Consider the following 13,850-nt stretch of genomic DNA (forward strand, 5'->3'; position numbering starts at 1 on the left):
GCCAGAGCAAGACTCTGTCTCAAAAAAAAAAAAAAATAGAGATTTCTGTAACCCTCTCTAGAATAGGTCCCACTGTGAGAAAGCTGGAGCTAATTATTTTTTCAAAGTCTGAAGTATGCATGTTTTATTTCAGTCTCATCATCTTTATACTTCCTGAAGATTTAACCTAGAATTTTCCATTAAACAAATTTTGTTCAAGAATTTAGGTGGTTCATCGACCTTGGTTTTTCTTATTCTCCTCTCCAGGCATGCTAACCTTCTTTCTGTTTTTACACCTACTGTTTCTTTTGCCTGGATGCCTATCCAGAGGGAGATGTGAGACTCCATTAAACAACTAGCTCTCAGGTGCACTAATGGAGCCAGAACTCACTTTCTACCATGGAAAGCACACAGAGCCATTCATGAGGGACCCGGCCCCATGACCCAAGTACTTGCTACCAGGCCCCATCCCCAACATCAGGAATCACATTTCAACATGAGATTTGAAGGGGACAAATACCCAAACCATGTCAATAACTGGAATATTCTGTTTATCATTCTTCTACATGTTTCACTCACTAGAGGCAGGGATCCCCACACCCCTGCACCCCTTTTTTTTCATTGCTATTTCCATAACTTCACAAAGTGCCTGGCAAAAGGTAGATTCTCAAGAAACATTTGCAGAAATAATGACTAAAATATGTCAAGAAGTATTTTTTTTCCACTATGAACACCTTGGTTTCTTTTTAGGTGTACAGACAAATGTAAAATTAATGAAGAGACAATTATTGTCTATACTGACATGAGATGCAAATCTGTTTTTATTCCTTGTTGTGTAGAAATTATAAATTGATAGATGAAAATAAAGTAAGTTCACAACACCTTTGAATATATTTCTCCTGATAAAATTAAAACCATTTATAGCAAATGTTATCTCAGAATCTGGTATTTAAATGGATTATTTATGCAAATATAAAACAGAGATAAGAGGAAAATTTCAGGAAAATAATGCACTTTATTATGTCATAGCATCAAAATAAGATTTATATTCCTGATTGCGATTAAAGAAATATTGTATTCACCACACACGTAGGCATATGATCAAATCTTCACAGCCTTTTGTTGTTGTTTTTTCTTTCTAGTCCTCTGCCACATGATATATTTTCTTCTTAGGTAGGCATAGTAATGGCATTACTGATGAAGTAAGTAAATGAGGTAAGATTGCCTTTCTCTAAAGAATTCCCAGTTGTGAAAAGGCTGTGAAAAGAAACGGTGGCTCATATATTCAAAGCATTAATAAATCTGAAATGAGGAAATAGATAAAATGAGAAATAATAAGCATATAATCAGAATAAAAATAATGATAAATGAGAATGTAAATGGACTACCTACTGACAATTAGTTAACTTCTATTTGTTAAATGTGGAAAGCAATAAGATTATTATTTTTAGTATACTACCTGGAATTGAAAGCACAGAGCTATTTCCTTTGTTCTCTCTCTCACTAACCCATCAGGTGTTTTGTTGTGGTACAGACATGGTTCAGAAATGTTTTACCCCCCTTAACCATTGTATTTTAACAATTTTTGTTGCCCACTCACCTTCAGAAGACTTTAGGAGTTATGGAGGCAGTAGACAGTAAGTGGATACCATCACATACTGTGAAGGTGTATATATTTTCTTGAAATGTTACTATTTTGCTGTTCTCTAGTGTTGCTGTTTCTGTTTCTGTTAATCTGTTCCTGTATGAGAATCTGAAAATAGTTAAATCAGTAAAAGTATAATGTGACATATTTTCTCATATTTATTATACTTTAAATATACAAGGTAACTCAGAAAAAATGAGAAATTAATGTTTCAAGGAATTTTTCAGCTCTGAACTGGATGCCTCCACTGTGGTGCAATAGTGGTACGATCTCCGCTCACTGCAACCTCTGCTTCCCAGGCTCAAGCCATCCTGTCACCTCAGCCTCCCCAATAGCTGGGACTATAGACACGCACCACCACACCCAGCTAATTTATTTTTATTTTTATTGAAAGAATGGGGTTTCCCATGTTTCCAGACTGGTCTCAAACTCGTGAACTCAAGCGATCCACTCGCCTCGGCCTCCCAAAGTGCTGGGATTACATGTGTGGGCCACTGTGCCCAACCATATTTTTTATTTCTCCTTACATTTCTAAAACTACTCACGTATCGCTAACCTTAAGATATTCAATTATTTTATATCAGGTGTTTTCTTCATGATCAATCTTGTCCATCAGCATATAGCCTATAGTCAGGTTTGTATAAATAGTCTTTGTACAAACTCATACCTCTTTCCATGCTGTCCCTAAGCATAACAGCTTAGTCCTACCATGACTTATTCCTGACCCTGTTTTTTTTTTTTTTTTAACAGCCTGTCATTTGCTTTCAAATGTATATTAATGAGCCTTAATTACTTACCAGACATTAAGTAACTGGGGATAACATTTGATTTTTCTCTAAGCTTCCAAATGTAAAATCATATATAGTGATAAAATCATAGTAGCTTTAGATCAAATCTTAATGAGAGTTTTATAAAGTAGATATTTAAATAAATACTTACTTTAAAGCCATTTTCTCCTATATTAATTCACTAAAGTATTACAGAAAAGCATTCTTAGCAACAATAACAATCTGCATACTACTAGTGAAGGACAACAAACAACATTTAATGTACAAAAAATGTCTATAAAAAAAGTCATTTCAAAATAAATACATTAAACATAAGACATTTCATACTATTTAATAAGTATTTTTTAATTTTATAATTTAATCTCTCTCAAGCATTGCAACAAAAATCAACACATTCCAATTATTTTGCCATGACAATTATTTTTGTTCATTGCAACTGTAAAATTCAGTAGAAGCTTATCAACACCTACCTCCTTCTTTTAGAAAAATGCACCTCTGTGAGTCTTCAGTGTAATTATTATGCTTCATAAAAACTGTGTTATTATGTTGGCTTAGGATAATATGCTTTTTACATCAAAATAACTTATAGTTATTCTCTCCTCTGTTGGTAATTATAACCCGAGTCCACTGTGGTAATAAACTTGGGCTGAATACTTGATGGGCCACTTTATTTTATTCTAACTACCCTTTTTCTATTATGACTATTTATTATGTCATCATAAATGTGATGCACGGCAACAGTAAAGTGCAAAGACACCAACACATCTAACTCGTTTCCTGAGGTATGCTCTTTTTTCCTTAGGCAAAGGCTTCAAGTTTTATTTATTTGCAATATCAGAAAGTATTCAAAAGCCATATTATCCCAGGTGTTTTCATCATGAAAAGGAGCTTTTTGAACATATATTATTGAACAGAACCAACATTCCCCATAAGAAATGGCCTTGTTGCCTATAGTCGGGCAACTTCACACCTAACTTCACTGCAAAAAAACAAAGAAAAAGCATTTGAATTGAACACAAGAAAATATTTTAGTAGGTGGAAATATGCTTAGTTGTGTCCATTATTGAGATTGCTAAAAGATAAGAATTAGTCTGACATACATTCTTTTCAATATTGATCAAAGGAAAGATGAAATCTACCCATTAAGTTTTTATAGTATATATTTTATGTGTCCTCTTCTTTCCATAACAAGAATGTTTTGTTTTTTGCTTTTTTGTATTCTTTTTATGACTATAGAAAATTTACAAATTCGTTTGCAGAGATAAAACATTTCCTGAAATTTAATGTACACAAAAGGTATTATGTGACCTGTTATAAAAGGCATATGATAATCTCATTGCCATGACCTCCAGTCATAATTTTACAAAAAAAAAACTAATAAAATGCTATTTAACTGGATTGTGTTGGTATGTACATTTTATGAGCCCATGTGTGACAACATAGTAAAGAAATATTACATCTAGTGGTATTGTTCTCCAGACATTTTCACCTATTATGATCCAGCCTAATTTGTCCTGTCCTAAATATTTCCAAATGTTTACATTATTTTGCCTCTTTTGCCAAGATTAAATTCACTTTTCCATCCCACATCTCATTTTTATTTTTTGCACATAAATGTTTGCTATGCTTTCCAAATAGGTCCTATATTATCTGCAGCCTTCTAATTTTAGGAGTTATAGCATTACTCAACTTAGAAATACCAAAAAACAGAAAAAAGTCCCCCCTCCCCCAATTTCATTCATGTAAATTCTTCCAGATGCCATGATCCATCCTGTGGCCTTCATTTTTAAAAAGTATGTTGGGCTTTACTTTAATATTCTTAGTGTTAAACCACTTTTTTCCTAAGCTGAGCCTTCTATTCTGAGACACTGAAATTGTAATTAATATTCCTAATAATCCAATTCCTGCATCTCTGAAGACACACTCTTTAGCCCTAGATCTAACTCTAAGTGTTGAGGTTGTGAAAGTCATAAATCTGTGTCAAATGTTTAGGTTTGTAGTATTTATTAAAAATTATTTTATTGCATAAATAATTCACATATATGATCTTTAATTTTGGGGATTTTTATGCCACTAATGCTCATTTAGGATAACAAAATAAAGTAAGAATTTTTAAAAGCAAATTTATCAAAAATCTATCCTATAGAGATAATCATAATTATTATAAAATATAGTTTTAAAAATACAAATATGCTCATGGGTATGCATCTTACACGTGATAGGTAAACCCATATAAGCAATCTTAAATAATATTTACATGTTGAATCATATTATCTACCTCTTTTTGCCTATAGACCTATAACTAGACTCATGTCCCAACACAGCCAAAGAATACATTACAAAAGAAGGTGAGGTAAACACCAAAAGAATTGCATAAATTTTCAAATTTATGTCAACATAATTAGCAAAATATGTTTGGAAATGCGTATTAAGGATGTGGAATTTAGCAGGAAGGAGTAAGAAATGAGATCGGTTTAGATTTAGTGATGTGGGCCCATTAAATAGGCATTTTAGATTCAATGTTTTACATGGAGGGTTATTTTCATTAGATATTAAATTCTGTGTTGATAGTGTTTTCATCACCATTTTATCATCTTCTAATTTATAGAATTTCTGATAAAAATAACTGTTATTCCTAAAGTTTCATTTTTAAAGGAAATGAATTTTTTTTTTTCTTATAGCTGTTTTAAAATGTTTGTCCTTGACTTTAGTTTTTAAAACTTTTATTTAATGTACCCTATGGGCTATGTGTGGTGGGGCAGGGAGGTCATCCCACTTGGGGTTTGCATGGCTCCTTGAATTTTTGTGCATAGGATTTGTATTAATTTGATAAACTCTCTTCTACTATCTATTCAAATATTGCTTGTGAAACTATTCTAAATCTGTTTAGTATTTTAATCACCTGTATATTAGAACTGTATATTTTTCCATAATCATTTTATACTATTATCTGTATTTTTTAACTTTTTCTGCTTTCTTGTTTCACTCAATGTTTTCTACTGATCTAGAAAATATTCTGGTGTCTTCTTCTGGTTGGGCTCCTATAATTTAGTAATATAGACTGGGTAGCTTAAACAACAAAAGTTTATTTCTCACAGTTCTGAAGACTAGGAAGCCCTAGAGTCTGAGTGCTAGCTATTTAATAACTGGTAATAGTCTCCGTTGTGGCTTGCAGACAGCTATTTTCTTCCTGTGTCCCCACACAGCAGACAGACAGCCATCCAGCTCTCTGGAATCTTCTTATAAGGACACTAACCCTATCATGATGACCCAACTCTCATGATCTTTTCTTAACCTAATTGTTTCCAAATGCTTAGTACCATTTCAATGGGGATGTTACATCTACTCTACTATCATACCCATCTACTGAGTTGTTAATTTTGGTTATTATATTTTATTATAGAATTTATATATAATTATATATTTGTAAGATTAGGTTCAGTTGTGGGATGCTCCATCTTGTCATCTATTTCTTAACCATATTAAGCACAGCAAACTGAAGGTCCGTGCCTGATAGCTCCCAAATCTGAACTATTTCAGGTATGTTTATGTTGACCTTTTATCTTAGCATTTGGTCACCGCGTTCTATCGCACCATGTAGTTACCACATTTTATATTTAATCTTAGATGCTGTATATATTAAATCACACAGCCTCTGGATGATTCCACATGTCTCCTAATAGAAGATAGTTCTTGGATGGACCAGAGTGCGAGTAGGGTGAATAAGCAACTGACCCCATTAGCAATTGCATTTGTTTGAAGTCCTTTGGACCTGGAGTGGCTGTTAAAAGGGAAGAAGTCATGTCTAATTCTAGTTTGCCCTACTCCTAGGTTATATCTTATCAGGGATCTCAATAGAAATACTAGCATGCTGACCAAGTACACAGTTTCTTGTTAAGCTTGAGCATTATATTGCTTTTTTTTTTTTTTCCTCAGCTCTGTGAGCCAGTTTTATAGCTGGTTGCTGTCTCTTACCCCTTTAGAATTTGGCAATAAATTGTGGTCTAAATTCACATAGAAGGTCAGGCTCATATCTGTAGTTTCCTTTTCTTGGCTTCTAATATCTGGTTCCCTAATCTTGGTTTCAAGACTTTGCTACTTTAGTTGATCTGGATTCCAATTTTCATCTTCCCAGACCTTTGATACTTTTGCAAAACCTCTACATTGCTGCTTTTAACCGGGCTGCAAATTTTTGCATCAAGAATCAAGAAATGACCTTAGAGGAGAAAGAATTCAGGGAAAGAATATTTCTTCTATCCCCTTCAAGTCCTGAATTTATGGCTCTCTTTCTCATGCCTTCAAACAGTTGGGATTTTTATTTTCCTGGTGTGTTATCTAGTTTTATAGTTGTTCTCAAGAAAAGAGTTTGTGTAATACAAGTGGAGCCATGATAGCTAATTATAGAAGTGTTTCATTTAGTTTTATTTCTTTTTCATCAAGTACTATGAAAGTTTGATATAATGACGTTACCTCAGAGCTCTTGGATAGTTATATATGATAAGTTCTGATATGTGGTTTATTTTCTAGATTCTGAAATTTTAATTTAATCCATAATTGTTTAAAGGGAGTTTACAATTTTCCAAGTAAAAGGTCTATTGCCTGACATTTTATTACTCATTTATAATTTTATTGAATTTCCATAAGAGAATGAGTTTATATTTTTATAAATTTATTAAGGCTTTTTTGTGGTTTCATATATGATGACTGTCAAAAGTTCCAATGATATCTGAAATATTATATTTTGATATATTTCTATATCTCTCTTAAAAATTGTTAGATTTTTGAGGTTACAGGATAAATTTTCATCTGTCTGTGTGTTATGCCTGACAAAAGAAAGCTGTCCAATGAATTGCACTGATTGGAATGCTGAAATAAATGCCATACATAATTAAAATACTGTTCCTGATTTATTAGAGAAATAGCTCTTTTAGAGGAGATAAAGCTTTGCATTGGGACAGATTTAATATCCCCAAATTATCCATCTTTTCCTTCAGGAGAGGCAACATTTTTAAAAACTTCTCAATCACCATGTACCAAAAAGAAAATTAGACATATTCTTTTAAAATGGTTTTGTTGCTAATGTTATGAATAATTTTCTCTTTCCTATTTTCTTGATTTTTGACATTTCTAAATCTCATCTAAATAACAGAAAAAATTGTTTAAAACACAAAGTATGTAATTAAAACACAAAGTAGGTATTTAAATGTGTTAAATACATAAGACTTTTTAAAATATGATCTTGTCATAGTACTCTGTTAATTCAGAGAAATCTGCCTCCTGTTTTTTCTTCCCAAAGTAAAGATTAAAAATTCTACTCACTGAATACCAAAGATCCTAATGGCAAACAATAGGGGAATTAGCAGTGTTGCCAGTAATATTCTCTATCTTTCCACTGGTTTGTCTAGCTACTTACCTATCTATATACCATAAGGACCTCTGCAAAGAAGTGCACACTCCAGGATTTTCTCTTACAGATTTATTTATTCATACTGAATTTCTCTTCTTGCATTACTTAGTTAACACAATACAAATTTTACACTATTTCTATATTTTGTGATGCAGACGGTGGGGGTCTATTGAAAATGTGTTCCAATTCCCCTTGTTCTCTTAAAGAAGACGACTTCTTAGCATTTAATACACAATAGGAGATTTTCCTATTTTCTTTCAACATGACATCAATAGTGAAAAATAATAAGAATTATTTTTGAATAGTAGATAATACTATGAAATGTCAACTTTTATTATGTGCATTTGAGTATTCTTAAATGACAACTTTAAAATGAAACTGTGCTCTGACCAATCACTTTTAAATAAGTTTTATAGATTTAACTGTTACTTTTTTATAAATGTGTTACATCAAGACTAGTGTAAATGTTCTTTCTTTCCCAACAGTAACTTAATGTCAAAAGCTAAGGCAATAGTAACAACAAAAGTACCAACAAATATTTTCTTTTAATATTTAAGTTTTGAACATTTATTTATTAGCAGCATCTAAACATGTGAGATAAAAAAGCAAGAAATACAACAAAAATCATACATTGTATGTTGAATACCATTATAAAATTAACAAAACTATTATCATAAAAATAGTAATTTAACAATCCTCATAAATACTTTAATACACAGCCTACAATTTTTGAAATACTTTAAGCCCCCACTTTCTGAGTTGGGAATCTCACGCACACGCTTCATTCCACCCCACCTCTGACATGGACACAGACATGGAAAAAAGAGAGAGAGGGAAAGAGAGAATATATTATTTTAAGAACAAACCTTTCGCAACTGAACTATGCAATCAATTTGGACATTGATTAGCATTTTTTGAGCCCTCACAACAGGATAGCTGATTTCAAAAAGGTATGAAATGTAGTCATCACAAAAAATTTGCAATGTGGATTCTACTTTTATTATTAAACATATGATTACTTAAAGAGGAAAATATTCAAATGACCTCAATGTCTCACAGCTGGTAAATGGTGAATCCTGAATTCTAACTCTAGTCTGCCTACTTTCAATGTTCATGCATTTTACCTTGTATGTCACTACTTTCAGTCATAGATCTAGCAAGGAGTATGATGTTAAATGGGGTTAGGAGACCAGTGGGTCACAGCCTTAAAGGCCAACTAAGGGAGATTATAAAATATAAAACAGCATGTCAGGTGGATATTGTGCTTGGAAAAGATGTTCTCATCATCTATTTATGGGATACATGGAATATATAGAAGCAGGTAGAGACAAAATAACCAAGGATATATACGCACCTATGGCTGTATTCTAATTAGTTAAGAATAAGCCAATGGGGCCACGGACAGTGACTTACACCTATAATCCCAGCACTTCAGGAGGCAGAAGTGGGAGATCAAATTGTGTGAGTCCAGAAGTTCAAGACCAATGTGAGCAACATAGTAAGACCTCATCTCTATTAAATAGAAAAAAATTAAAAAAACAAAAACGAAAACAAAGAATAAGCCAATAGGCCTTGGAAAAATAATGGTATTGGCCATTATTGAAAAAAGTCAAAAAAGGAGAGAATAAAAAGCTCTAAGCAGAAAGGAATTAAGATAAATTATATAGAAGAATGAAAAGATGGCAAATTTAAAATTATGTAAGATTGTGTCTTTAGGAAAATTAGAAGCAGTGTGAATATTAACAATAACTAACTTAAAAATGCCTCCAGTAAGTGTGGGGAGGGGAATTATGTTTTTTAATTCCTCATATATGAAAATCATTCTTTTCTTTTTAAGAAAAATAAGTATATAGATATTAGTATATGTTCCATAGAGCAGATGAATAAAATTTGTTGTCAAATTTATTGTCAGGCAACAGATGATTTAAAACCTTTCCTTGTTTTTTTACTTTGTGGTCATTAGGAAAAAAGAAAAAAAAATTATTAGTTTTATTTACTCACCTGTAAAATAGAAATATATACATGATAATATCATGATGAAAGTTATATAAGATATGCATCAATTATGCTTGGATAGTATAGTAATTCAATAAGAATTGTGGGTTATTATTTTATCATTATTTAATATATATCCTTTATATAAAGTATATTTAAACCTTCAGTTTTGTTTTTATAACCTGATTTAAAGGAATTATTTAGCTACAACCCCAGTGTGTATTAAGTGATATTAAATATTATTGCCCTCTATGTTTTTCTTCTATAATTAAGTTTTATATTTTCCAATAGTGAAGCACATTGAATTAAAACTTTTGAAATAAGGAGTTGTGTGCTCATTTGTTTCCCAAAACCAACATATGCAGGAATATCTTTGCAAATATTAGCCAACATAGATTGTTAAATGTTTTAAAGGTCACTTTAAAAAAAGAGTGTTTCATCAAGAACTCTAATCTGATTGTTCCCCCACTCCTTATAATTATCAAAAATTGCAATGATAAATCCTTATGTGTTTTTTAAAATTGATTTTGTTGTCCCATAAGTACTTCATATAAAGACTTCCTTTAGTACAAAAAAGGATTATTTGTTCTATCACTCGTTATATTTTTTACAATTTTTTCTACACACAGCATTGCAAATGATCTTTCTATTGATTCTTTAGTTTTCCCTTCATATTAGTCATTTTCACTTATTTTTCCATTTAAATAAATTAATAAAGGAAAAGCCCCTGAGTTCATCTTCCATGGTGCAACTTTTATTTTTTGCTTTATTACATTAGCCTTTTACTGCTGCCAGTGTGGATGCTGTAAATTTGCTTTAATTTCTTTACACATTTTACTTCATGCATACTTATTTCATTGCTCCCCAATGCCTGTTTCTTTCCAGATTTTATCTCCTCATGACTTTTAGCTACTAATTTACAAGAAGCTAGATATTCTTATATTCTAGAGAAGTGGTCCCCAGCCTTTTTTGGCACCAGGGACTGGTTTCATAGAAGACAGTTTTTCCACAGTTGGTGGGTTGGGGATGGTTTCAAGATGAAACTGTTCCACCTCAGATCAACAGGCATTAGTTAGATTATCATAAGGAGCACACAACCTAGATCCCTCACATGTGCAGTTCAAAATAAGGTTCATTCTCCTATGAGAATCTAATGCTGCCACTGATCTGACAGGAGGCAGAGCTCAGGTGGTAACTGAGCAATGAGGGGAGGCTGTAAATACAGTTGAAGCTTCGCTCACTCACCCACCACTCATCCCCTGCTGTGCGATCTGGTTCCTAACAAGATACAGACTAGTACTGGTCTGCAGACCAGGGGTTGGGGACCCCTGTTCTAGAAAATATAAAATGTTTTCTCCTGAATCTTGTTTCACATACTTTCAAAGATATACTTCTCTTTCTTTGTAATTTTCAATGTGTTTAATGTGGTCATATAAATTATTTGCAAGATATAGGGAGATTGAATTCTCATTGGGCCTGTTTCCTATTTATTTCCATGGTAGTAAGATCAAAACCTTTCTCAGACCACTAGAGAAAGTGACAGGAATTTTCTCTTGGTCCCTTTGCTGGACTCACAGCAGGGTTGCCATGTCTACTTGGCCTGCTACACTCAATTCCTTGCAGGAAGGAGCATGTGAGCAAGTGAGTGCAGGATCTGGTTGGCCACTCAGTTGGCCCCTGGCCCTTTTGTGAGTGGTGGCTGCCCTCTGCCAGTGAGGGCAGAAGGCCTGTGAGGCAGACTTTCTGGTTGTCTGCTCTTGGTGGGTCCCAAATTCTTGTCCAGCATCCAAGAAGAATGAGGATATGCTGGCAATCAATGAGTGAGCAAGTTGGGGAGTTTTATTGAATGATGAAACAGCTTTCCACAGAAAGGGGATGCAGGGGTGGTCCCCCTACCAGAAGGCAGAAAAAGTCCTCTCAATGTGGCTGAGTCTGGGGCTTTTATGGGCTCAGAATAGGGAAGGAGCAAGCTGTAGTATAACAGTATTGGAAAAGGCAACATTCGTTTGGTTAAAAGGCATTATTTAGAAAGAATAAATCAGCAAAGGGTGGGCAAACAGGAACAGAAGTTCTCACTCTGGGTTGTGGGTTTCATGCAGGATTAGCAGTTAGGACTTTCAGCCTTCGGACTGTTTTTTGTCTTTAAGTTGGGGTTTCACCAGGGACCCATCTTTATCTACCTAGCCATTTGGCTGCCTCCTGTCACTATCAGAAGTACAGGTTAATACACAGAAATTCAAGTCAACAGTATAGGTTTGAAGGTTAATCCTCAGTAAATACTGCTACTTGGTTTCTTTCAATGTTATCGCTTTCCTACTATTTTACTCAAGTAGATCAAATCAAAGATTATAATATCACTTTGCTTGGCAAAATATAAAATTACTGTGAAAATTTAAGGTATTGCTATCTTAGTTTTTACTTGCACAATATTTTGTTCCCTTTACTATTCCTAAAATAGTGGTGGATTATCATAGATGAGTTTCCATAAGAAGCGGACTCTGGCGAAGATTTGTATGCATGAGGTGATTGCTGAGGAGAGCTTTGGAGAAAAATGTATGTGAGTGAGGAAAATACAATTGCTTAGAGGGGAATACTGTACTATAATGCAGTTTTCACAGAGTAGGGCATCTGGCTCCAAAATCTCCATTCAATTATCAGAGGTCAGATTTTCTAAGAAAGAGTCTTAAAGGGAGATTTACTTGCAGAAGATTGATTGAGGAGAGCTCTCAGGACAACACCTGTAAGGAAATAGAAGCAGCTGACTTTCACAGAGGGAGAGGTTGAACTGAGATATATTTGCCTCCAAAGCTTCAGCATACTGTATGGCAGCTGCTGCTGAGATTCAGAGTTGTTCTGAAGTCAAAAGATTTAGCCTTTGTACCCTTCATCAACCAGTTATTGAAAATAGCCCTGCCTCAAAGAAGGGATATAACTTCAGATGAGACAGCTCCTCTTTGCCAAGGTCAGTCAATGGAGAGGGATGCAGTGCCATTAAGAGACATTATTTCCAGCACCTAGTAAGAATGAGTACCTTTGTCTTGAGGGTACTATGATGTCCATGACAAGGATATAAAAACTATTAAAATGTGTGTAGTGGTTAAATGTATTTGCAAATGTTTATTCATTTATTTCAGGATCTTCTATGTCTTTTTGCCTTATGTCTCCATACTGACCTATCAACAGGTATTTGGTACCAGCTAGAACTAAAATGCAATTATTCACATATATGTCACAAACACTTCTTGTATGAACATAGCAATGATATTGTTTTAAGAGAATCATTAAGATGAAAGAGGTGTTTCTAAATTCTTTGGCATGCCACAGACATACCAGGGGCCAGAAATGCGGGGTTTTACCTTGGTGTTTTATGGAATGGAAGTCTTCTCCGGGAGAAGGAGGAAGTGAATAAAGCAGAAGATTTCTAGGGCAGGGGACTACAGTAAAGGCAAGAGACAGACATACCCATCTTTGTGCTTTTTTCTCTATTTCTCTCTCTTGCCATGGAACCTCAAGGAGAGAGAAAATATTTAAAAATTCCAATAAATTGGCCAGCCAGTGATGAGTAAGGGCATGCTTAGATTGGGAAGAATAGCCTGGAAAGACTCCAAGCCTTCAAGCCATACCCAATATGTCCTTGGAGAGAGAGTACACAATTTGCTAGGAAATGTGTCCTAATTGACAGCCTTACAGAACACTCCTGGCACAGCAACTTCCACAGAGGGCATGCGTGCATTCCAAATATTCCAATAAGTCACAATGAGGGATTATGGAAGGGTGGAGAAGGAAGGACCACAAGCAGTGGCCTGGTATAGAACAAAGAGATAGGGAGAGTGGATTCTTTGATACTGGTGCAAATTTCTGATCAGACTGTGGCAATGGGTACTATTCAATGCCCAAAGGACTAGATTGAACAGGTTGCAAATTAGTGGTCATAAATCCAGGGACCAGAGTAGCAAAGGACATCACAGACTAGAGGAATTACTCTTCAGCCAGAATTGTGGTGTCTTCTCACCTATCCTAACCACTCAGTAAGCCA

The 13,850-nt window shown here is 34.0% G+C and overlaps 1 long non-coding RNA gene across 1 annotated transcript; it reads right to left on the bottom strand.

Annotated features, from left to right (window-relative positions):
- Nucleotides 1-974: 974 nt before the first annotated feature.
- Nucleotides 975-3,042, bottom strand: LOC130541214 (uncharacterized). The gene is made up of 3 exons (XR_008955258.1): nt 2,883-3,042; nt 1,580-1,732; nt 975-1,281 (listed from the first exon to the last, which is right to left on the bottom strand). It is a non-coding gene; the product is annotated as an uncharacterized LOC130541214 (long non-coding RNA).
- Between the last annotated feature and the right edge of the window lie 10,808 nt (nt 3,043-13,850).

This window comes from Pan paniscus, chromosome 12, assembly GCF_029289425.2.
Source record: "Pan paniscus chromosome 12, NHGRI_mPanPan1-v2.0_pri, whole genome shotgun sequence".
Lineage (NCBI taxonomy): Eukaryota > Metazoa > Chordata > Mammalia > Primates > Hominidae > Pan > Pan paniscus.